The sequence below is a fragment of the Sus scrofa genome, chromosome 14, assembly GCF_054392235.1.
Source record: "Sus scrofa isolate SSC_HxYL_T2T_F1_AM1 chromosome 14, Sscrofa_HxYL_maternal_Yorkshire_Landrace_v2.0, whole genome shotgun sequence".
Lineage (NCBI taxonomy): Eukaryota > Metazoa > Chordata > Mammalia > Artiodactyla > Suidae > Sus > Sus scrofa.
Genome location: NC_139396.1, coordinates 104,506,323 through 104,530,601, shown reverse-complemented (window position 1 = coordinate 104,530,601; position 24,279 = coordinate 104,506,323). Strand labels below are relative to the sequence as shown.

General features: G+C 47.0%; 1 protein-coding gene and 1 long non-coding RNA gene across 7 annotated transcripts in view; one reads left to right on the top strand and one right to left on the bottom strand.

The window, feature by feature from the left end:
* TSPAN14 (tetraspanin 14) overlaps nt 1–3,467 on the bottom strand; it is a 59,181-nt gene extending 55,714 nt beyond the window's left edge. Inside the window, exons 1-2 of one of the 5 annotated variants that reach the window (XM_084997445.1) lie at nt 3,285–3,467; nt 3,001–3,144 (exon numbers count right to left, since the gene is read on the bottom strand). The gene's annotated coding sequence lies outside the window, so the exon portion shown is untranslated. Of the gene's footprint in view, nt 1–1,822; nt 2,007–2,271; nt 2,505–2,592; nt 2,695–3,000; nt 3,145–3,284 lie in introns of those variants that run through there. The other 4 variants (XM_084997444.1, XM_021074405.2, XM_001926602.7 and 1 more) reach the window with 4 other exon arrangements.
* Nucleotides 2,989–19,833, top strand: LOC102167252 (uncharacterized). 2 transcript variants are annotated; one of them, XR_014828211.1, is made up of 5 exons: nt 2,989–3,156; nt 3,893–4,118; nt 5,017–5,184; nt 5,806–5,911; nt 18,558–19,833. It is a non-coding gene; the product is annotated as an uncharacterized LOC102167252 (long non-coding RNA). The 2 variants fall into 2 exon arrangements; XR_001301044.3 differs by lacking the exon at nt 2,989–3,156 and having other exon boundaries at nt 3,826–4,118.
* The last annotated feature ends 4,446 nt before the right edge of the window (nt 19,834–24,279 follow it).

Below are 24,279 nucleotides of genomic sequence, written 5' to 3'. Positions count from 1 at the left end.
AGGATTTACTAGTTCCTCTGGGCCAGGCCTGTTCAGAGTATTAACCAACTTGAATCATTTCTGAGAGGAAAGCATATCTAATTAGGAAAACTGGTTCTCATTCAGACCTTAAGCAAGTTACTCTGTGACCTCTGCAGGCCACTGTTTCATAGTCTGTAAAATGGGACCTTAACATCATCTACCATACTATGTGGTTCTGAGGATTAAATGAGTGAATACAAGCAAAGCCTCTTGGAGAGTACTGGGTGTAAGTCTTGACAAATAGTTAAGTCTCAATAAACCCACTCTTACTGCACATTTAAACCTTCCACGTAATTGCAGTAAGTTTGTCCCTTATAAACTCCTCTAGATTTTAAACCCAGCACAGGTTTCCCAAGACTGGCACAATGGCACTTTGTAGGCACTGCCAAACTGTATCGTACTTCAGTGGAAGTAACAAGTCAAATCTCTGAGCACATGGTAACCTAGAGTGAGGCCTCAGGAATCGCTTCTACAACCCAGAGCTTCCAGAACTCCCTGTTCCCTGGCCTCCATGGGAAATTCACTACTACCAGGACCTGCAGGGTGAGGTTCCCTCCCCTCCCACACAGGGCATGAGCTTTGTCCTCCTATTCCCAAACACAGGAAGGGAGGCCGCCCTCACCTGTTCTCAGAGATCTGCTCACTGCCCAGCTGGTAAAGGGGGTTAGTTCCCCGGGTAGCCAAGCCTTCTGCAGCCCTTTCCTCTTCATGCCCTTTCTTCCTGGAGGCAGCCACAAACCTCCAGACACACCATGAGCTTCAACTCCTGTTTGCCTGAATAATGTTGCTAAGCTGAGGTCAAGCTTGTATTAATAAACACTACAGAGCACTGCTACATGTCCATCCTGGGATCTAAGACCACAAAGACCTGCCAGCCAATCAGGGAGCCATGAGTCTGGAACAGTGCTTGCAACAGCATCTGGAAGCCCCCAGACTCTCAGCCATGCTTTGTTGAACAAACTGAAGACCATGTTTGGTGGTCCAAGCAGTGGATTTGAGAGATGTAGGGATGGAGAGATCAAGAAATTTTCCAACAGAAGAGGGGTGCAACAAAGGATAGCGCAATAAGAGGGGAGGGGAAATCGCCTGGTAGCCTGGGCTTCCAAGGCCTGTCTCCCAGATATTATGGATCCTCGTGATGGGATAAAGCTTGGGGACAGCTGAGAGGAGCCAGAAGGGCATATGGGGCCATTATGGAGGAATATGGGCTTCATTCTGAGGGTGCCAGGGCCTAGGAGGATCCCTGGAAAACAAGGGTGCTTGGGCCTTCCACAGGGCTAGCTGAATATTGAGGGGATGTAGGGGTGCTGGGGTGCTCTGCCCGCCTAGGCCCCAGGATTCCCTTCAAAATCAGGGAAGGGTAACCCAGGCACTCTGCAGGCAGTAACTTCCCCTACCTGGAGGTCAAGGGGAAGGGGAAAGTCTACTTTTGAAGATTTGGCAAGCTCCACCCACTCCTATCAGCCCAAGGACAACCCACATCTCTGAAAGGAGGAGGACTCCTACATAGCAAACCCCGGCGAGCACACCTGCAGAGTTGCCAACCCAATGCCCTATACTCATGGCCCAGAAAGACTTCGTCACCCTAGACAACAGCACGGGGGACAGTCATCAAGCTGGTACACACGGCCGAACTCATCACCGGTCTGCAGCCAGTCGCCAGGCCAGCACCGATCCAACCACTTCCCGGCGACTCCCCACAGCACTGACTGCTTCCTAGCCGGAGACCAACTTCGTGTCTCCCAGATGTGTCCCACTCCAAGTCCCTAAACACACACACACAAACACACACCGAACCCACCTGCACCACCATCACTCCCCGACAAGAAGCAGCGGCCCGGGACGAGCCAACTCTGGAGCCACAGACCCAACTCGACTGAAGCTCCAGTTACGTCAGGAGACGGGCTTTGCTCCCAAGCACAATCCCAAACGACCAACACGGAGAAGGTGAATCACCACCTACTCAATCTCTGGCCGCCCTGAATCTGTGCAGGGTAGAGTGAGACACACCGCCGGGGTGGGCGACTTGGAGCACACTCAAGGCGGGGCGGGGGAGGGGACCTCCCTCCCCGGTCCGCGCCACCCTCTCTACCCCGGCTCGAGCTCCGGGCGGCCGAGGGTCCGTGCCGGAGCCAAAAGGAGTGCTCGTCCCAGGGCTCGAAGCTGGGGAGAGGGGCAGAACCCTGAACGGCGGCGGTCCGGCCCCTCCCTCCCGGGTCGCTCCTACCCCCGCCCAGCCCCAGAGCGCACCCGACTGGGGAGGCGGACAGAGCAAAGGCGAAGGAACCTCGAGCGCCAGCCGAGTCTCCTGCTGCTGCTTTCACTCTGCTGGGCGCCCGAGTTCGGCTCAAAGGGGTCCGGGCCAAGGCCTCCAGCCCCTCGCGGGCGATCTGGGCAGACAAAGCCAGCGCCGCCCGCCGGGCCGCCCCGGGGAAGGGGCGAGGGATCCGGAGGGAACGAGCCCGGACCTGGCGATCAATCCTAGTCCCCAGAGGGCGCTCGGGGGTGTTGGCCTCAGACAATGGGGGGGCAAGGCCCGATGCTCCAGCAAGGGCTCGGCGTTGTACTTACCCGGGCGCAGCGGCAGCGTCGGCAGCGGCAGCGGCGGCGCGGCCGGGTTCGGCCGAGGAAGTTATAGCAAGTTAGGCGGCGCGGGGCGGGAGGGCGCGACTCAGGCCGTCCGAGCGCGGGGGCGGGGCGCCGAGGGGCGGGGCCGGGGGCGCGGCGCCCGGCGGCGTCCCAGAAAGGGGCGCCACTTCCCTGCGCCGCCGGCGCGGCCCCGCCCTTCGTCGCCCCGCCCCCGCCGATCGTCCCGCCCCCCGCCCCGCCCGGCCTTCCAGCCCCCCGCCTCAGCAGAGCCTACGGGCCTAGTCCCCGACCCGCCCCTTTGTCCCGCTTTGGGCGGGGCCGGAGGCGGGGGCAGCCCGGCTCCGCGCTAACCCAGTGGGTGCGCCGCGCGGGCAGAGCGCTTACACTCACCCAATGTTGGGGGCTGAGGTGATAGGCGGAGGCGCGCGGAGGCCACACCAGCCTTGTCTCTGACCCTGGCGGAACTCCTCCAGCCTAGGAGACGCTCGAATTGTGGGGGCCGAAGGGAAGCACACCTTGAGGCTACGGGGTTGACTGGGTAGAGAGGTGAGCTCAGGGTTAGAAAAATGGCTGAACTGAAAATACTGGAAGCGGTCCTGCCGGGCCTCAGAGACTGGCGGTGGGGGTAGGCTTTAAGACAAAGGTAGTAAATTAACATTTATTTTTGTGCAAACCTGGCCGTAAAGACTGGCTCCTTGTAGTCTTTGTGCTAAAAATACCACGCTTTCTTCGGACAGCCGGCCTAGGTTTGTCCCTCACCTTCTTAAGGAGATGGCTGAGAGAATTCTTGAGAGGGAAGTGTGGAGGACTGCAGGTACAGCCTGTGGTGGAGGTATTCACACTGCTGGCTGGGCTCTGGGGTCTCAACCCAACTATCTAAAAAATGAGGCCCAGGCACACCACGCTGATCCTTAAACACATTCAGGTGGAGGTGATTTGTTCTGCTGGGTCTGTTAAAACTGGGCCAAGAGACTAGTTGCACCACATTGTAGTAAAAGCAACCAAAAGGTTAAGTCCAATGTAAGGAGGAGATCGTGAAAAGCAACTGTTCAGTCCATTCCCAGTTTTGGGTTGGTTTTGGTTGTTTGTCTTAAATTAAGGGGGATGCAGCCTGCCTGTGACACCCCAGGCAGCTCAGAGACCTTGGGGAACCTACCCACCCATTTGTCCTTAAGCAGAAAGAGAATGTTTGATTGAATGCCTGATCTGTGCCAGGCCCTCTTTTGATGCTGGGGATACAGCAGTAAACAAGACAACTAAGGCCTCTTGCTCTATAAAGCAGATTTTTGGTGGAGAAGACAAGTACTTGCAAGTTAAAGTAAATGCTGGAACAAAAACAAGGGACTGGAATAGAGAACAAGAGTTACTTTAGGTGACGACAGCAGGGAGAATGTCTTTTGAGGAGGTGATGTTGAAAATGAAGTCAAAAGAATGAGGAGATATCCTTGGGAAGAGCCAGGCAGAGACATTCCAAGTCAAGAACAGTTTGTGCCTAGGCCTTGAGAAAGGTAAGCTGTGCATGTGTCAAGGAGCTGAAAGAAAACCTGTGTGTCCAGAGTTGCAAGCCTGGGAAAGAGGACCAGGATGAAGTGGGGAGATGGGCAGGGGCCAGGCCATGCAAGACTGTATCTAGGAATAGAGACTTTTTTTTTAATGACCACACCTGCGGCTTATGGAAGTTCCTGGGCCAGGGATTGAATCCCAGCTACAGCTGCGACCTACGCAGCAGCTGTGGCAATGCTGAATTCTCAACCCTCTGCCCAGGGCATCAAACCAGTGCCTCCCACAGTGACCCAAGCCACTGCAATCAGATTCTTTTTTTTTTTTTTGGTCTTTTTATGGCCACACATGAGGCATATGGAGATTCCCTGACTGGGGTCGAATGGGAGCTGTAGCTGCCGGCCTACACCACAGTCACAGCAATGCCAGATCTGAGTCACGTCTGCAACCTACACTACAGCTCACAGCAATGCCAGATCCTTAACCCACTGAGCAAGGTCAGAATCAAATCTTCGTCCTCATTGATACTAGTCACATTCGTTTCTGCTGAGCCAGGACAACAGGAACTCCCTGCAGTCAGATTCTTAACCCACTGTGCCACAGCGGGAACTCCTAGGAATGGAGACCTTTTAATTAAACCATTGAATGGTTTTATGCAGAGGACTAACGTGTTTTGATTTTCTGCTGTGTAAAGCATAAATTGGGTGGGTGGCAGGCAAAAATAAAAGCAAGGGGACAATTAGACTGCTGTGGCAGCCCCAGCTAAAGCTAATGGTAGCTTGGACTGAATGGTGGCCTCACTAAAATGAGTGGTTGAGAGATGCTATTTTGAACATGGACACTGAGAGGATAGATGTGGGGGGAGGGAATGGAGAAACCAAAGATAATTTTCATGTTTCCGGCTAGAGTTAGAGGGTGAACAGTGCCTCGTATATTGGATGGAGTAGCCTGGAGGAGAGAGACTACAGCCCCAGGAAGCACATCAAGAATTCTGTTTTAGTCATGTTGTGTTTGAGATGCCCATAAGAAATCCAACTTGATTGTCCAGTCACAAGAAGCTCACCCAGGCTGAAGGTAGGGATTTGGGAAGCATCATTTTAAAGATGGTAAACGCCTTGGGATCTGAAGGGTAGGAGATAGATGCAGAATAGGAAAGGGTTCAAAGAGGGACCTAGAGGAGTCAGAGGAGCCAAGCAGGGAAGAAGGCTGAAAAAGAGAAGCTGATTGCCATGCGCTGTGGTGTGTAGGTCACAGACGCGGCTCAGATCTGGCATTGCTGTGGCTGTGCCATAGGCTGGGGGCTACAGCTCCAATTTGACCCCTAGCCTGGGAATCTCCATATGCCACAGGTGTGGCCCTAAAAAGTCAAAGAAAAAGAGAAGCTGAGGAGGCGAAAAAAGAACCTTGTGAGCGTTATATCTCAGAGACTGAGAAAGCAGTGTTTCCAGATCACTTACGAGGAAAGGGAAGATCCTTTGACTCTGATAACATGAAGGTCATTGGCACACATAATAAAGGCAGTGATCCTGGAGTAGTGGGGTGGGAGCCAGACCACAATAGAACTGTCGTATTTAGACAACTTGTCCAACAAAGAACAGAACTGGGAGGAGTCTAGAGAGCATTGTGGACTCATAGGCTTTGGCAGAGATGGCTGATGACCCTAACAGCCATTCTCCCCCATTTCCTTTATCATAGAATTTCCAGGTCTAGCTGGCCACATGGCTTCCCTGAATAAAAGCAAGTTTCTAGGACTCCCTCTTTGCTCAACATGGTCACATGACTCAGTTCCAGCCAGCAGGAGGTAAGTACAATTCGGGAGAACTAGCCTTAAAGGGAGGTGCTTTGCTCAACCATGGGTCTCTCCTGTTCCTTACAATGTGTGACTGTGTAGCTAGAGCTCAAACAACTGTATTCAACTTTGAAATGTAAGCCATGTGTTGAAGATGTTAGGGCAACAAGTTGGAATAAATTTGGGTTCCTGATGTTTACATAGCCACCGCACCTGCTCTGGACCACCCACCTCTTGACTTTGTATATGAGAAAAAGAAATTTCCATCTTGTTTAACCCTCTGTTTTCCAGTGACATACCTAATTTTAACTTTTGTTAGGATACAGAGGGTTTTGTTAACATACCAAGGTTAACTAGAGCAGGTTTGCAGAATGATAGGAGTGATGCAGGAGAGATGGCAGAAGTGATGATTCTGAAGGTGAAAGGAGATGGGCCTCCGCAGGAAGGAGAGGACACCTCTAGTAGAGGGATGGCTCCACCATTATTAAGAAGGGCGTGTGGAGTTCCCTTCGTGGCTCAGTGGTTAATGAATCCAACTAAGAACCATGAGGTTGCGGGTTCAACCCCTGGCCTCCCTCAGTGGGTCGAGGATCCAGTGTTGCCTTGAGCTGTGGTGTAGGTCACAGACACGGCTGGCATTGCTGTGGCTCTGGCGTAGGCCAAAGGCTACAGCTCTGATTAGATCCCTGGCCTGGGAACCTCCATATGCCACGGGAGTGGCCCTAGAAAAGCCAAAAAGCCAAAAAAAAAAAAAAAAAAAAAGGTAGTGTGCAATAGTTCCCTTGTGGTGCAACAAGTTCAGGATCTGATGTTGTCACTGCAGTGGTTCGAGTCACCACTGGCTTGGGTTCAGTCCTGGCCCAGGAACTTTCAGGTGCCATAGGCAAGGGGGAAAAAAAAAGAAAAAAAAAAAAAGGTGTGAAGGCTGAGAACATGTTTCCAGTGAAGGTTAGGAACAGAAAGACGATCATCCGCATCCACACCTGATGATTTCTGCTTAATCCTGCATATGAAGGAGGTCGTGAGCTTAAACAAGGAGAAGAGGGTAAAGCCAATATTGTGGACCGTGGTGCTGGAGGTTCCTCCTGTCTGAGTGGCTGCAGGGAGACAGCTGCTTTCTGAGCAGTTGGCCACACTGCTGCAGGGTGTGAAGAGGGTGAGGGAAATGCCCACAAAGCCTGCCCTCCACCCCTTCCCCACCAGGCCTCCCTAAATAGCTACTTACGACACTGCCATTCCCAGCTGCCCTCTGAGACCACCAAGCTTTACCTGACCCATTTTTACAGTCATATGGGCTGGCTTCTGAGAGCATAAGGGATAATCAAAGCATAGCAGGCCCATTTTCTCTTCCTTTCTTAAAAAGTAAAAAAAAAAAAAAAAAAGAGTTCCCATCGTGGCTTGGGGTAACAAACCCAACTAGTATCCATAAGGATGTGGGTTTGATCCCTGGCTCTGCTCAGTGGGTTAAGGATCTGGTGCTGAGGTGAGCTGTGGTGTAGGTCACAGATGTGGCTTGGATCTCCCATTGCTGTTGCTGTGGTGTAGGCTGGCAACTACAGCTCCAATTTGACCTCTAGCCTGGGAACTTCCATATGACATGGGTGCAGCCCTAAAAAGACAAAAATAACATAAAATAAAATGAAAAGAATTGCACTGGTGATCAGTTTGAAATGTATAGAAATATCAAATCACTATATTGTGCATTAGAAACTGACATAGTGTTGTAGGTCAATTATATACTTCAAAAACAACAAACTCACGGAAAAAGAGATCAGATTTGTTGTTATCAGAAGTAGGGGGTGGAGAGGGAGAACAGATGAAAGGGATCAGAAGGTACAGGAGTTCCCATCGAGACCTAGCAGGAATGAACCTAGCATCCATGGGGACTCAGGTTCAATCCCTGGTTTCGCTCAGTGGGTTGATGATCTGGCGTTGCCATGAGCTGTAGTGTAGGTTGCAGACACGGCTTTGATCCTACATTGCTGTGGCTGTGGTACAGGCCAGCAGCTACACCTCTGGTTCGACCCTAGCCTGGGAACCTCCATATGCTGTAGGTGCAGCCCTAAAAAGACAAATAAATAAAGAAAGAAAGAAAGAAAGAAGGTACAAACTTCCAGGTATAAGATAAAGAAGCATGCAGTATATAATTTTCAGCATGATTAAGTAACCCTGCTGTATGTTATGTGTGAAAGTTGTTCAGAATAGATCCTAAGAGTTCTCATCACAAGGAAAAAAATTTTTTCTTCTATTTTTACATCTATGTGAGTTGACAGATGTTCACTAAACTTATTGTGGTAATTATTTCATGATTATGTAAGTCAAATCATTATGCTGTATACCTTTAACTTATGTAGTGTTGTGTGTTAGTTTCATCTTAGTAAAACTGTAAGAAAAGTACAACATAGCCTAAAAAACCAAATAAATTAAAAGAATTGAGATATGGACAGTCCCAACTCATAAAAGGGCTGTATTGTAAACAGTGCCTTAGTTTCTGGACTGGTCCCTGGGACCATAGTTACCAAGAAAATAACTATAGCACAGATTACAAGCCTGAGGTATAGATTATGAGAACAAAAAACAGTAGAAGACAGCCTAAAAAAGAGAGAAGATAAGAGTTTCTTCTTCTTCCTGGACCTGGAGTTGGCTGTAAATAAAATTTTAAATGAAGGAGTTTGGCCTTTATAGTCCTCAACTTCCTCCCTACTTCTCTGTCCCAGTCTGGTCCTGTCCCAGTGCTGCTCTGCCTCACCCGGGACTTCATGCTGTAGTGCCTCTCTCCCTCTTTGTGTACAAGCCAGGGGGTGGGGGATGCGGGGAAGCAGCTTGAATAGAAGAGGGACTTGGTATCCACGCTTTCCTATTTCTCAGCCTCTTTTTATTTTTTTTAATGTTTTATTTTTTATTTTTATTTTTGTCTTTTTAAGGTCACACCCATGGCATATGGGGGTTCCCAGGCTCGAGGTTCAGTCGGAGCTGCATCTGTCGGCCTACACCGCAGTTCACAGCAATGCCGGATCCTCAACCCACTGAGCAAGGTCAGGGATCAAACCCACAACCTCATGGTTCCTAGTTGGATTCGTTTCCACTGCACCATGATGGGAACTCCTCTCACCCTCTTAATATGAACAATATACCTGACATCTCTGAACCTTAGTTTTCTTATCTGTAAAGTCAAGATAAAAGTAAAACTTACCTCGCAGGCTTATAGTAAGAATCAAATGACATAACATTTGTAAAACATCCTATAAACTGGAAGGAATTCTTTTTTCTGGAATCGATGGCTTATTAGGGCCAGATGACCAAGGATCTTCATGTTAGTTCAGAATGTTTTGGTTAGAAGTGAAAAAACCCCACCCAGGGGAATTCCCATCGTGGCCTAGCAGAAATGAATCTGACTAGTATCCATGAGGATGCAGGTTTGATCCCTGGCCTTGCTCTTTGGGTTAAGGATCCGGTGTGCTTTGTGCTGTGGTAGGCCAGCAGCTGCAGCTCTGATTCGACCCCTAGCCTGGGAACCTCCATATGCCATGGGTGTGGCCCTAAAAAGACCAAAAGAAAAAAGAAAAAAAAGCCCCACTCACACTAGCTTAGGCCAAAGAAGGGAAGATTACTGGAAGGACACTCAGGTCACTCAGAATCAAAAAAAAAAAAAAAAAAAGGACTTGAGGGAGTTCCCCTTGTGGTTCAGTGGGTTAAGAACCCAACTAGTGTCCATGAGGATGCAGGTTCGATTCCTGGTCTCGCTCAGTGAGTTGGGGATCCAGAATTGCCATGAGCTATAGTGTAAGTCACAGACATGGCTCCGATCCCATGTTGCTGTGGCTCTGGCATGGGCCAGCAGCTGCAGCTCCAATTCAACCTCTAGCCCAGGAACTTCCATATACCGCAAGTGTGGCCATAAGAAGAAAAAAAAAAAAAAGACTTGAAACCAGATTGACTCTAGACACTAGGGACTGATCCTGCAGGCTCCCCAGACCAGGAGCCCCTCCCTCTGTCTCCTAGTGTTCAGAGTTTGCCCCATGTTGGAGATGTGGCTCTGAATAACTACACTCTAGGTTGGTTTGAATAAATCCCAATAATTGGCCATCTCTGGACATGTGCCTACTCATGGATCAATCACTGTGGCAAAGGAGAAAGGATTCCCTGACTAGACCAGGTCTATCCCTGTGGGCAGTAGGGCAACACCTTTCCCAAGGCAGAGATGGTGTGTGCAGGACCAGCATAATTCAGAAGAATCTTACAGTATATACCTAATCCTCCTTAGTCCCTAAACAGACACTGAAAGATTTTAGGCAGAATAGTAGCATTGTTACTTTTGTGCTTTTAGAAGATCCCTAAGGCTTCAGTAGGAAGAGAAGATTGGAGGGAGCAAGATTAAAGACTAGTTATGAAGGGAATTCCCTGGTGGCTCAGTGGGTTAAGGATCCAGCATTGTCACTGCTGTGGGTCAGGTCACTGCTATGGCATGGGTTTGATCCCTGACCCAGGAACTTCCTCATGCTGTGGGCATAGCCAAAAAAAAAAAAAAAAAAGAATAGTTGGGAAAGAAAGTAGTTCAGGAAGATGGTGATGAGGAAATGACAAGAGGTGAACAGAGTCAAAATATATTTAGTAGGTAGAATTGAAGAGTGACTAATAGGATGCTGACTAATAGGATTCTGGTTTCATAGACAGTGATACTGTTCACTGAGACCAGGAATCCAAGTGACTTGGTGAGGGGTGACAACTTAGACCTCTTCCATTGGAGGTGTCTCTGTGGACAAAGAAGAGAGGTCCAGTTTGCAGTTTGAAGTTCAGGAGAGACATCTAAGCAGAAGCTATAAATTTGGCAGTTGTATTCATCAGAGCTTGGGTTTGGCTCCTATCACATCAACCCAACCAGATTGCTTTAACTAAAGGGGTTTATTACTATACTTACTGAAAACTCTGACATAATGCAGTCTGAAGGTAAGCAAAGCAAAACTTGTCAGCAGTTCCACAGTCACTCAGGTCCCAGGTCCACTCTGTTGGTCTACTTTGGCTCTCCTTACTGGAAAGCTTGCATCCTCAGAGTCAGCTTATGATCATACAATGGCTGCTCCAGCTCCAGCTTCCTCTCTGCATTCCAGATAGGCAGAAGAAAGAGCAAAAAGGATGAAGGAGCAGCACCCGTGTTAGGAAAGCAACACTGCCCCAGAAATCCTCTCAGACTGCTGCTTATGCCTCATTGGTCAGGTCTGGGCACATGGCAAACATTAGTTCCAATGGAGGCCGGGAAATGTAATTTTTAAAAATTAGGTCCCTGTAGATCCCATTGTACCTCAGTGGTGATGAACCCAGCTAATACCCATGAGAGTGTGGGTTCATCCCTGGCCTTGATCAATGGCTTAAGGATCCAGCATTGCGGTGAGCTGTGCCATAGGTCACAGATGTGGCTTGAATCCCATGTTGCTGGCTGTGGTGTAGGCCGGCAGCTGCAGCTCTGATTCAACCCCTAGCTTGGGAACTTCCATATGCCACTGGTGCAGCCCTAAAAACCGCCCCCCCAAAAAAAAATCCACACATTTCCAAGGGCTTCTTTCTCCTATTTGCATCTGCAGCCTCAGCCATGAAGCCTCTATCCTCAGATGGTGTCCCCTACCAGGCTGTAAAGATTTGTGGTAGGAACCCACATGTGAGCACAAGACACAATGGAGCATACTTTGATGATGGCAGCTGAGACTGTTAAAAGATGATGGTGACAAGGCATCCTATCTCACCTTAGTGGTCCATAAATAAATAAATAAAAACAAAATTAGGTCCCCGAGCCTGTTCGAAAGAAAGGAGAATGTGGTTTTTGTTTTTGTTTTTGTCTTTTTAGGGCTGCATCTGAGGCATATGGAGGTTCCCAGGCTAGGGGTCTAATCGGAGCTACAGCTGCTGGCCTACACCTTAGCCATAGCAACTTGAGATCCAAGCCATGTCTGCAACCTACACCACAGTTCATGGCAACGATGGAACCTTAACCCACTAAGCAAGGCCAGAGATCAAACCCACAACCTCATGGTTCCTAATCAGATTTGTTTCTGCTGTGCCACAATGGGAACTCCTGAGAATGATTATTGAGAGAACTGCACATGTATGATAATTAAAACCATGGGAGTAGAGGAAATTACCCTGGGACTAGGAGTTGAGAAAGGAAAACGAATGAAGCAGAATCCTGATGATGAACGTGGTGGTGACCAGGAAGAGAAGAAGGAGAGGGATTAAGGAGACTAGAAAGAGCAGCCAGCGAGGTAGCAGCAAAGCCAGAAGGTGGTGTGATGGAAGTCAAGGGAAATGAATATTTCAGGAAGGAAGGCGTGGTCCCCATATTCCAGTGCTTCAGGGAGGGCAGCAAGACCTGGCCACGTGTCAAGGCTGAGGTGTGGCCATTGGAGTTGGCAGCTTCAGGGAGCTGGTTCTGTGGAATACTTGAGTTAAAAGCTGTTAACAATGGGCTGAAATAAATAAGCATCAGAGTGAAGTTGTTAGCTGGAAGATGATGTGGGTAAGAGGTGGATTTGTTTGTTTTTAAGGAGACTTGAATATCTTTAAATGATGGAGGTAAGAAGCAGTAGACAGGAAAGGCTGAAGAGAAAGAGATGATACCTCCTTGAGAAGGTGGGAAGGGTTGGGGTTCCAAACAAGAGGTTGGCCAAAAACTGGGGACAGAGGAGCCTCCATGGAGACAGGGAAGGGGGAGTTGAGTGAGATGCAGATGTTGAGGGTTTAGTGAGGGTTCCTAAGTGAAGGCTTCCTTCCTTTTTTTTTGTTTTTTTGTTTGTTTGTTTGTTTTGAAATAGGAATGGTCACCTGTTGAAGGCAAGTGGGTGATTTCTGGGATCCAAGGATTTGAAAGGAACTTAGTAGAAAATGAGGAGTTCCTGTTATAGCGCAGCAGAAACAAATCCGACTAGGAACCATGAGGTTTCGGGTTCAATCCCTGACCTTGCTTAGTGGGTTAAGGATCCGGCATTGTTGTGAGCTGTGGTGTAGGTCACAGATGAGGCTCAGATCTGGCGTTGCTGTAGCTGTGGTATAGGCTGATGGCAACAGCTCCGATGAGACCCCTAGTGTGGGAACCTCCATATGCCGCAGGTGTGGCCCTAAAAAGACAAAAAGAAAAAAAGAAAATGAGAGAAGCTTCTGGGGTTAGGGTTAGGGTTAGGGTTAGGACAGGCAGGAGGGTCTGAAGAAGGATTGAGAGCCCAGCTGAGGATGGTGAACCAGAGTCAGAGTGACAGCTCAGGTGGCAGCCTTCATCCATCCTCAGCAGCTGGGTGAGCCCAGGTACAGAGAGCACAGAGAGTAGGATTGATCAAAGTTTGGGAGTTGGGAGTTCCCATCATGGCTCAGTAGGTTACCAACCCAACTAGTATCCCGGAGGCTGTGGGTTCGATCCCTGGCCTCACTCAGTGGGTTAAGGCTCTGGCATTGCTGTGGCTATGGCTTAGGCTGGCAGCTGCAGCTCCGATTCGACCCCTAGCCTGGGAACTTCCATATGCTGCAAGTGCGACCCTAAAAAACAGACAGACAAGAAAAAGGTTTGCTGGAAAGCGTGATAGAAAAACAGGAGTGCAGAGGGTTGAAGAATATTGGAAAGAAAGCACTGAGGTGTTATATCATGAGTCTTGAGTGGTAAAGAAGAGAAGCAACAGCTGGAAGGGCCAGTAGATGGGGAGAAAGGAGAAGATGGTGGGGCTGGAGGGCCCTCATTGACCACAGAGACAGGAATGGTTGCACAAGGCTGCAGTCAGACAGAGGGATGTATCCACAGGAGTGAGTGATCAAGATGGAATGAAGGAGTCCATGGCTCTAGGAGTGAGGAAGTCAGGGCCAAGAGGCCAGTGTGAGGATGGGTCACCCCATGAAGGTATGGCAGGAGCTGGGTGACTCAGGTGCTAATGTCTTTGGTAGACCTTTCACTCCAAGCTGTTTCGAATTGCTATATCCTTTCTTGAAAAGATCAGGGAGCCCTAGAGGAAGTGAATAGAAAAGAAATTAACTTGTTGGTCTGTCACCCAATGCCTGCCCTATTTGTTCCAGAATAGTCTACTGTAAAGAATCCAGGGAGTTCCCATTGTGGCTCAGCGGTAACAAACCCGATTAGGATCCATGAGGATACAGGTTCAATCCCTGGCCTCACTCAGTAGATTAAGCTTCCATTGTTGCTGCTAGCTGTGGTGTAGGTCGCAGATGTGGCTTGGATCTGGCGTTGTTGTGGCTGTGGTATAGGCGGACAGCTGCAGCTCTGATTCAGCCCCTAGCTTGGGAACTTCCATATGCCACTGGTGCAGCCCTAAAAAGCCCACACCCCACCCCCAAAAAATCCACACATTTCCAAGGGCTTCTTTCTCTTATTTGCATCTGCAGCCTCAGCCATGAAGCCTCTGTCCTCAGATGGTGTCCCCTACCAGGCTGTAAAGATTTGTGGTAGGAACCCACATGTGAGCACAAGACACAATGGAGCATACTTTGATGATGGCAGCTGAGACTGTTAATAGGTGATGGTGACAAGGCATCCTATCTCACCTTAGTGGTCCAACCCATAAACTGAGAGTGGGGGAGAGAGCACAGTTATTTAGTAGATAACCTCCCAAAGCCATTCCAGCCCTGTGAGTCAGCTCTGCTGTAATTCCTCCAAATGAGAGAAGATAGTTTTGCCAAAGAAGGAAGGCCTAGATGTGACGTCAGAGAGAAGGAGCAGATCAGAGGTGTTAAGAGCAAGGGCAGACTGCCTGGGCTCATTCCCAGCTCTGCCCCTGGAAGCTATGTCCACTATGGGATCTATGGACTATGGAGCAGATGTGAAAATGTAGTCTGAAAACATGAAAAATTGTTTCTTCTGAAGCAGTTCTCATGTGAACTACCTTTCACAAAGCTATGCATTTGTAAAACAAATGTGGGAAGTGGGCTCAGACAGAATCACTCACCCAAGAAGTGGTAGAACCAGAACTGTCGACTGGTTCTAACAGGCATAACAGATCTTTATGCCTCAGCCTTCCACCAAGACTGGAGAGTCATGAACACAAGTATTTGGGGGTCCACTAAGTCTCTGGGACCTCGTACACAGGCCCTGCCAAGAGGAACCCTGATAGGACCCCCCAGGAAGGAGAGAAAGAGGCACTCGCCCACCCACCTGAAGCAGACCAGAGAACAGGTGGATGCTGCAAGCATCACAGGTGCTTCTGCCTGTCCTCTCACAGCTCTGGGGACTTTTAGCTGGTCTCATGGGAGAACCTGGCTGTCCCTGGGGAGCCGTCTGCATCAGCTGCTGCCTCATGCACACACTGCCATCTAGGGGCGGCCGGCTGAACTGAGAGCCACTGCTGTGTGTGTTGGGGCAGTGGAGGGCCTTCAGTCCTGGTCTGATGCTATGGGGCTCTCCTTCCTTCCTGGAGCACTCATTCTCCTGGCTCCCCTCTACAGTTACCCACTCAGGCAGGATCATGTATTGTGGCGGCAGGACCACGCACCTACCCCTTTGTATATCCTGATCTCCCCTCTCTGTAAATGTTACTGCTCCCCACCCCCACCCCCGCCCCCTATCTCCTCTCAGACTCTCAGCCACTCCTGTGTCTTTAGATTTCTTCCTCGCACTGGCTACCCTTCATGTTTATCACCAGACTTGCTCTCTCTCCTGAACCACAGCCCCATTCTAGAATGAAAATCTGATGTCATCACCCTCTTCCCCCAGACCAGGAGAAGTTCATTTCAGTGAAAATTGTGCAGAGGCTGACTAGACCTGTTCTCTGTAATCACATCTGAACAGATCACTGTAACCATGTCTCTGGCCACAGGCCTCCTTCACACTCGGTGACCCAGCCTGTCATCTCTACTATAGTGGTGACTGCACAGACTGCCCTTCAGGACCAGGTATTGGAATCTGATAGCTCAGGAGGTAACTGCTGCCTGGCAGAAGGAAGCAGCCTCACCAGAGTTCTTGGGCCTAAAGCTCACCAAATCTCCCTTTCGTCATTTCTGGATAGTTGCTGAGTGATCCCAGCCCCAGCCTCCCCTTTGGGTCCATGGAGGCCTTCCTTGGAATGTCCTCACGTTTCAGTTTCTCCCCACATCCAGTCTGCTTCCTTCCCTCACTTCCCACACACAAATCACTGGACCAGCTTTTATTTCCTATGCACTTGGCCTCAGCACATGCCATTATCTCAGCTTAGAACATCTTTTGCTCATTCCTTTTGCCTCTGTGAGAATATATAGGGGTGTGGAAACCACACAGCCTGGACCCTCAGCCAGACTCTTTAGGAGAATGGGCCTGGGTGTCCACATGTCACCAGTTCCCAGAGCATCACTCACACTCTGGCACTGGTGTCTCACTTTGTTTCTGCTGCTCAGCTGCTTATGGCCAGCTGGTCCCCAGCTTCTCCTTGGGGCCCTTCCCTGGCTTCTAACCACTGCCTCCTCTGTGAGTCCTCAGCCCTTGCCCCCTTACTCTCTCAGAGAGGCACATTCAGGTGCCTCAAGAATGAGATGCTCATGGCTTTGGTCATCTGTCACCATCCACATCCCTTCTTGGGTAGAACTTTTGTGTCTGCCTTGTAGGAGCCTGTCCAGCTCATGAGGTCCTCAGAGTCCAGGACCCACCTCTGGTCCACTCACTCTGCCCAGGATAGAGAGTTTGGGGTACAGAGCTCTGGTGAGGCCTCCAACAGAAGGTATTGCATTGCCAGCTATCTAAGATCCCCAGGAGAGGGCAGTGATGCATGGCAAATGGGTGCATAATGTCTATGAGGGCTGCTGACTACAGATAATAAACAAATTTAGATCTCTGCATTAGCATTTGTAACCAGTTTTAGTATGAGTATGCAGATCCGGTCCTGCAATGGTTGTATTTTTATTTGTTGATTTTTAAAGGTGTTTGAAACATTTATGAGACTGAATCAATAAAATTGGGAAGTTTGTAATTGATCATATTTAGCATTTAAATGTTCAGGGAAATCTACTTTCTTAAAATTTTAAAAGCTCAAGTTGTTAACCTAATCCTTGTGCAGAGCCTCCTTGCCTGTCTGGTTGCATCTTTCACAAGCATCCTATCTTAAGCTATTTCTTGCCTATCAAAAAAAAAAAAAAAAAGATGGTTAATTGTAGGAGTTGTATATGAAAATTTAGAGAAAGGATGTTTCAGTTTTCCTACATGGCACTGAGACAAGGTGTGGAGCCCTCTATGTTTCTCTGTGTGCACAGAGCTCCTTGGGCATTAAAGAGTAGCTGTGGGGAGCCAAGGGGGTGCTGGGAGCCAGCAGGACCTTTCCTAGGCACCGGGGGTGGGAGAGTGTCTGTCCTGTGCTCAGCCATGTGGCACAGCTGGGGCCAGTGAGGGGAAATGACCCTGTGTACCAGGGTGAGGGGTTCACTGCTGGTGGCCCCCCAGCACTCACCCCACCCAGGCCTAAAGTTGCCCCAAGGTTCTAAGTCACAAAAGCTGGGGAAGAAATGAGAGCCAGACATAAGGGCAGTCCAGGCCTCTTCCTGGCAAATGCTTCAGAGGCTTCCTGCTTGAAAGGGCAATAAGCAGAGCCCACCCCAGGAGCTGACTGTGTCTCCAGGCCCAGCTCCCCAGCCCCTCCTGGGCAGAAGGTGCCTGCCTCCTCCTCCTTCTGCGTATGAGTGGTGCTGGGGTCAGGGCCTGACAGCAGAATGGGCCTTCTAGTGTCCTAAACAACTGCATCCAGTGGCCAGAAGAGCAGCTCTCCCAGGTGCTTATCTGAATTTGCATTCTTTCCCAGGCCTCTGCCTTTGCAGGCCCATAGGGCTTCCCCAGCTCCTCAAGCCGTATTGATTTAATACAGTTGAATGTGGCCCAAGTTTCATGCCATATCCATCACCCTCACTAAGGGGGTGAGGGTGAGGGCACAAAAAATCTTTTGCTCAGTGAACCAGATATGGAGGTTTTCTAAGGGACATGGGATAATGCTATTCTTTTTTTTTTACTTTGTTAAAAATATTTAATTAGTTATTAGATTCACATGAACAAATCAGAAATTTCAAAGTGCATTAAAAGGGACATTTTCATCCCAGCTCTGTCCCCTGCCACCAGTACCCTTGTTCCTAGAGGCAAATACTGTTACATTTTTCATGTATGTTCCTATCAATACGTTATGGCAGACACAGCTAGTTGAACCCTCATATCCATTCTGGTTTTGTTTTTTGGTTTTTTTTGGATAAAGTCACCAAAGTTTAGCAGGGTAAAAACTATCCATGATAAAGACTACATTTCCCAGCCACCCTTGTTTGTTTGTTTTTTACAAATTGAAGGTTTGTGGCAACCCTTCATTGAGCAAGTCTATAGGTGCCATTTTTCCAATAGCACTTGCTCACTTTATGTCTCTGTGTCACATTTTGGTAATTATTTCAATATTTTTAAACTTTTTCCTTATTATTTTTGTTATGGTGCTCTGTGGTAAGTTATCTTTGATGCAAGTATTACAAAAAGATGATGACTTGTGGAAGGCTCAGATGATGGATAGCATTTTTTAGCAATAAAGTATTCTTTAATTAAGGTATGTTCATTATTTTCTTGGACATAATGCTATTGCACACTTAACAGGCTATAGTATAGTGTAAACATAACTTTCATATGCATTGGGAAATCAAAAAATTCACATGACTTGCTTTATTGCTGTATTTATTTTTATCTCAGTAATCTGAAATCAAACCTGCAGTATTTCTGAGATGTGCCTCTGCAGTCCTAAGTCCTGGCCAATGGGAGGTGAGCAGAAGTGACATGTTCTTCTTCCACATCATACCTTAAGGAAATGAAGTATGTTTAGCATTTGACAAAATTCAACATTCTTTCATGATAAAAACTCTCAACAAATTAAGTATAGGAGGACTCAACGTAATAAAGACCATATATGACAAGCTCGCAGCTAACATCATACTCAGTTGTGTAAAGTTAAAAGTCCTGGTCATAGCAATTAGGCAAGATAAAGAAGTAAAAGTCAGAAAGGAAGAAATAAAATTATCTCTGTTTGCAGATGACATGATATAGAGAAACCCTGAAAACCACCAAAAAGCTACTAGAACTAATAAACGGATTCAGTAAAGTTGCAGATTATAAAATCAACATATAGAAAGCAATTGCATTTTTATACACTAACAACAAACTATCTGAAAGAGAAATAAAGTAATTCAAGCTTTCTAACTTAATATACATCTAAATTAATAGACATCTATAGAACTCTCCATCCAACAACTGCAGAATGTATTCTTCTCAAGTGCCTATGAAACACTCTTCATCTTACCTTGGTCAGAATGGCCATCATCAAGAAGTCTACAAACAATAAGTGCTGGAGAGGATGTGGAGAAAAAGGAACCCTAGTACACTGTTGGTGGGATTGTAAATTGGTACAACCACTATGGAAAACAGTATGGAGATTCCTCAGAAAACTCAAAATAGAACTACCATTTGATCCAGCAATCCCACTCCTGGGCATCTATCCAGAGAAAACCATGGCTCAAAAAGACACATGTACTCCGATGTTCCTTGCAGCACTATTTTCACTAGCCAAGACATAGAAACAACCTAAATGTCCATTGACAGAGGAGTGGATCAAGAAGACGTGGTACATATATCTAATGGAATATTACTCAGCCATTAAAAGGAAAGAAATACTGGCATTTTTAGCAACATGGATGGACCTAGAAATTATTATGCTAAGTGAAGTCAGTCATACAGTGAGACACCAAAATCGAATGCTATCAGTTACATGTGAAATCTAAAAAAAGGACAGAATGAACTTCTTAGCAGAACAGATACTGACTCACAGACTTTGGAAAACTTACAGTTTCCAAGAGACAGGTTGGGGGTGGTGGTGGAGGGATGCACTGAGGGTTTGGGATGGAAATTCTATAAAATTTGGTTGTAATGATTGTTGTACACCTATAAATGTAATAAAATTCATTAATCAAAAAAAGTGCCTTGGAGTTCCCGTCGTGGCGAAGTGGTTAACGGATCCAACTAGGAACCATGAGGTTGAGGGTTCAATCCCTGGCCTTGCTCGGTGGGTTAAGGATCTGGCATTGCCATGAACTGTGGTGTAGGTCGCAGACATGGCTCAGATTCCACGTTGCTGTGGCCGTGGTATAGGCCGGTGGCTACAGCTCTGTCTGTGAGTCAGTATCTGTTCCTAGCCTGGGAACCTCCATATGCCACAGGAGCAGCCCAAGAAATGGCAACAAAGACAAAAAAAAAAAAAAAAAAAAAAAGTGCCTATGAAACATTCTCAGTATAGACTATGTGTTAGGCAATCAGAAACATCTGAAAAAAAATTAAAAGAATTGAAATCATACAAAAAATACGTTCTAGAAGGATCAAGATGGCAGAGGAGTAAGACGTCATGCTGACCTTCTCCCAGCACATCAAAAAAATACATCTACATGTAGAACTATTTGCATAGAACATTTACTGAACACTGGCAGAAGAACTTAAACCTCCCAAAAGGGCAAAAAACCCTCTGCATAACTGGGTAGGATAAAAGAAAAAAAAAATGTTCTCTGTCCACAGTGGAATGAAATTAGAAATCATTAACAGAATGAAATTTGAGGAATTCATAATTATGTGACTATTAAACAACATGCTCTTAAATAACGAAGAGGTCAAGGAAGAAATCTCAAGGGACATTAGGAAATAATCTGAGATGAATGAAAACAAAAATACAGCATACCAAAATTTATGCAACCAAAACAGCGCTTACATGGAAAATTATAACTGTAAATATCTGTCTTAAAAAAGAAAGATCTCAAATCAATAACTTAAACTTACACCTCAAGATACTAGACAAAAAAAAGAAAAGAAAGAGGAGTTCCCGTCGTGGCGCAGTGGTTAACGAATCTGACTAGGAACCATGAGGTTGCGGGTTCGGTCCCTGCCCTTACTCAGTGGGTTAACGATCCGGCGTTGCTGTGAGCTGTAGTGTAGGTTGCAGACGCGGCTAGGATCCCGCGTTGCTGTGGCTCTGGCATAGGCCAGTGGCTACAGCTCCGATTTGACCCCTAGCCTGGGAACCTCCATATGCTGCGGGAGCGGCCCAAGAAATGGCAAAAAAAAAAAAAAAAAAGATACTAGAAAAAGAAGAGCAAACTTAACCCAACTCAAACAGAAGGAAATAAATAATAAATATTACTCCCTAAATAAATGAAATAGAGTATAGAAAAAAATATAGGAAAGAAATCAACAAAATCAAAAGTTGATTCTTTGAAGAGATCAAAATTGAAAAATCTTTAGCTGAACTAGTAAAAAAAAAAAACTCAAGTTAGTAAAGTCATGAATAAAAAGGGCCATTATAATGAACTTTTCGGAAATAAAGATTATAATGAAATAGAGAAAGGAATCCCATTTACATTAGCATAGAAAAAAACAATAATACATTTAGGAATAAATTTAACCAAGGAGGTGAAAGACCTGTGTATTAATAAAGTATAAGACATTGATGAAAGAGACTGAAGAAGACACAAGTAATAAAAAACAGGAGGAGGAGGAGGAAGGGGGAAGAGGAGGAGAAGAAGATGACACAGGTGGGAGTTCCCATCCGGCGGAAACAAATCCAACTAGGAACCATGAGATTACGTGTTCGATCCCTGGCCTTGCTCAGCAGGTTAAGGATCTAGCATTGCTGTGGTGTAGGCTGGCAGTTGTAGCTCTAATTAGACCCCTAGCCTGGTAACCTCCATATACTGCAGGTTCAGCCCTAAAAAGCGAAAGAAAAAAAGACAACACAGATAAATGGAAAGGTATTTCATGTTCTTGGATTGGAAGAATTAATATTGTGAAAATGTCCATTCTGCCCAAAGGATTCTACAGATTCAGTGCAATCACTATCAAATTTTCCATAGCATTTTTCATGGATATAGGAAAAGCTATCCTATATCCGTGTATGGAACCACAAAGACACCAAAAAAGCCAAAGCAATTCTAAGAAAGAAAAACAAATCTGGAGGCATCACACTTCATTATCACACACTATGTTGCAAAGCTATACTAATCAAAATAGTGTGGTTCTGGCATAAAAACGGGCACATATACCAATGGAATCGAATAGGGAACAGATGACATGATCATCTACATCGTTTTTATTATATTTTTTAGGGCTGCACCCAGGCATATTGAAGTTCCCAGGCTAGAGGTCAAATTGGAGCTGCACCTGCCACCCTACACCACAGCCACAGCCACAGCAGATCAGAGCCACATCTGTGACCTACACTACAGCTCCTGGCAACGCTGGATCCTTAACCCATTGAATGAGGCCAGGGATCAAACCTGCCTCCTCATGGATACTAGTCTGATTTGTTTCCACTGCACCATAACAGGAACTCCATAAATAGATACTCTTTATCAAGTTGAAGAAGTTCCCCTCTCTTCCTGCTTACTGAGGGTTTTTATTATGAGTATGTTTTGTATTTTGTCACATGGCCTTTTCTGCATCTATTGACATGATCATGTGACTTTGTCTTTTGTCTTTTTAGGGCCACACCCACCTCATATGGAGGTTCCCAGGCGAGGGGTCAAATTGGAGCTGTAGCTACCAGCCTACACCGCAGCCACAGCAATGTGAGATCCAAGCAACATCTGTGACCTACACCACAGCTCACCTCAGCACCAGATCCTTAACCCACTGAGCAGAGCCAGGGATCAAACCCACATCCTTATGGATACTAGTTGGGTTTGTTACCCCAAGCCACGATGGGAACTCTTTTTTTTTTTTTTTTTTACTTTTTAAGAAAGGAAGAGAAAATGGGCCTGCTATGCTTTGATTATCCCTTATGCTCTCAGAAGCCAGCCCATATGACTGTAAAAATGGGTCAGGTAAAGCTTGGTGGTCTCAGAGGGCAGCTGGGAATGGCAGTGTCGTAAGTAGCTATTTAGGGAGGCCTGGTGGGGAAGGGGTGGAGGGCAGGCTTTGTGGGCATTTCCCTCACCCTCTTCACACCCTGCAGCAGTGTGGCCAACTGCTCAGAAAGCAGCTGTCTCCCTGCAGCCACTCAGACAGGAGGAACCTCCAGCACCACGGTCCACAATATTGGCTTTACCCTCTTCTCCTTGTTTAAGCTCACGACCTCCTTCATATGCAGGATTAAGCAGAAATCATCAGGTGTGGATGCGGATGATCGTCTTTCTGTTCCTAACCTTCACTGGAAACATGTTCTCAGCCTTCACACCTTTTTTTTTTTTTCTTTTTTTTTCCCCCTTGCCTATGGCACCTGAAAGTTCCTGGGCCAGGACTGAACCCAAGCCACAGTGGTGACTCGAACCACTGCAGTGACATCAAATCCTGAACTTGGAGTTCCCATCATGGCGCAGTGGTTAACGAATCCGACCAGGAACCATGAGGTTGTGGGTTCGGTCCCTGCCCTTGCTTAGTGGGTTAACGATCTGGCGTTGCCGTGAGCTGTGGTTAGGTTGCAGACGCAGCTCGGATCCCGAGTTGCTGTGGCTCTGGCGTAGGCCGGTGGCTACAGCTCCGATTAGACCCCTAGCCTGGGAACCTCCATATGCAGCGGGAGCGTCCCAAGAAATAGCAAAAAGACAAAAAAAAAAAAAAAAAAAAAATCCTGAACTTGCTGCACCGCAAGGGAACTTGCACACTACCCTTTTTTTTTTTTTTGGCTTTTTGGCTTTTTGGCTTTTTGGCTTTTCTAGGGCCACTTGCACGGCATATGGAAGTTCCTAGGCTAGGGGTCTAAATGGAGCTGTAGCCTTTGGCCTATGCCAGAGTCACAGCAATACAGGATCCGTGTGTCTGTGACCTACACCACAGCTAACGGCAACGCCAGATCCTTAACCCCCTGAGCGAGGCCAGGGGTTGAACCCGCAATCTCATGGTTCCGAGTTGGATTCATTTCTGCTGCGCCACGACGGGAGCTCCTGATCATGTGACTCTTTTCGTTAGCCTGTTGATGGCCTGTGATGGATTACATGAATTGATTTTTCAATGTTGAACCAGGCTTATATCCTGGGATAAATCCCACTTTTTATATATTGTTGAATTTAATTTGCTAATATTTTGTTGAGGATTTTTGCATTTTTTGCATCTATCTTCTTGAGAGATAGTTTTCTTGTAATGTCTTTATCTGGTTTTGGTATTTGAGTAGTGCTAGTCTCATGGAATGAGTTAGGAAATATTCATTCTGCTTCTATATTATGAAAGAAATTGTAGAAAATTTGTATATTTTCTTCCTTAAATGTTTGGTAGAGTTCACCAATGAACCCATCTGGGCCTAGTGCTTTCTGTTTTGGAAGGTTATTAATTATTGATTCAATTTCTCTAATAAAAATAGGCCTCTTCAAGTTGTCTGTTTCTTCTGTGAGTTTTGGCAGATTATGTCTTTTGTGGAGATGGACCGTTTCATCTAGGTTATCAAATT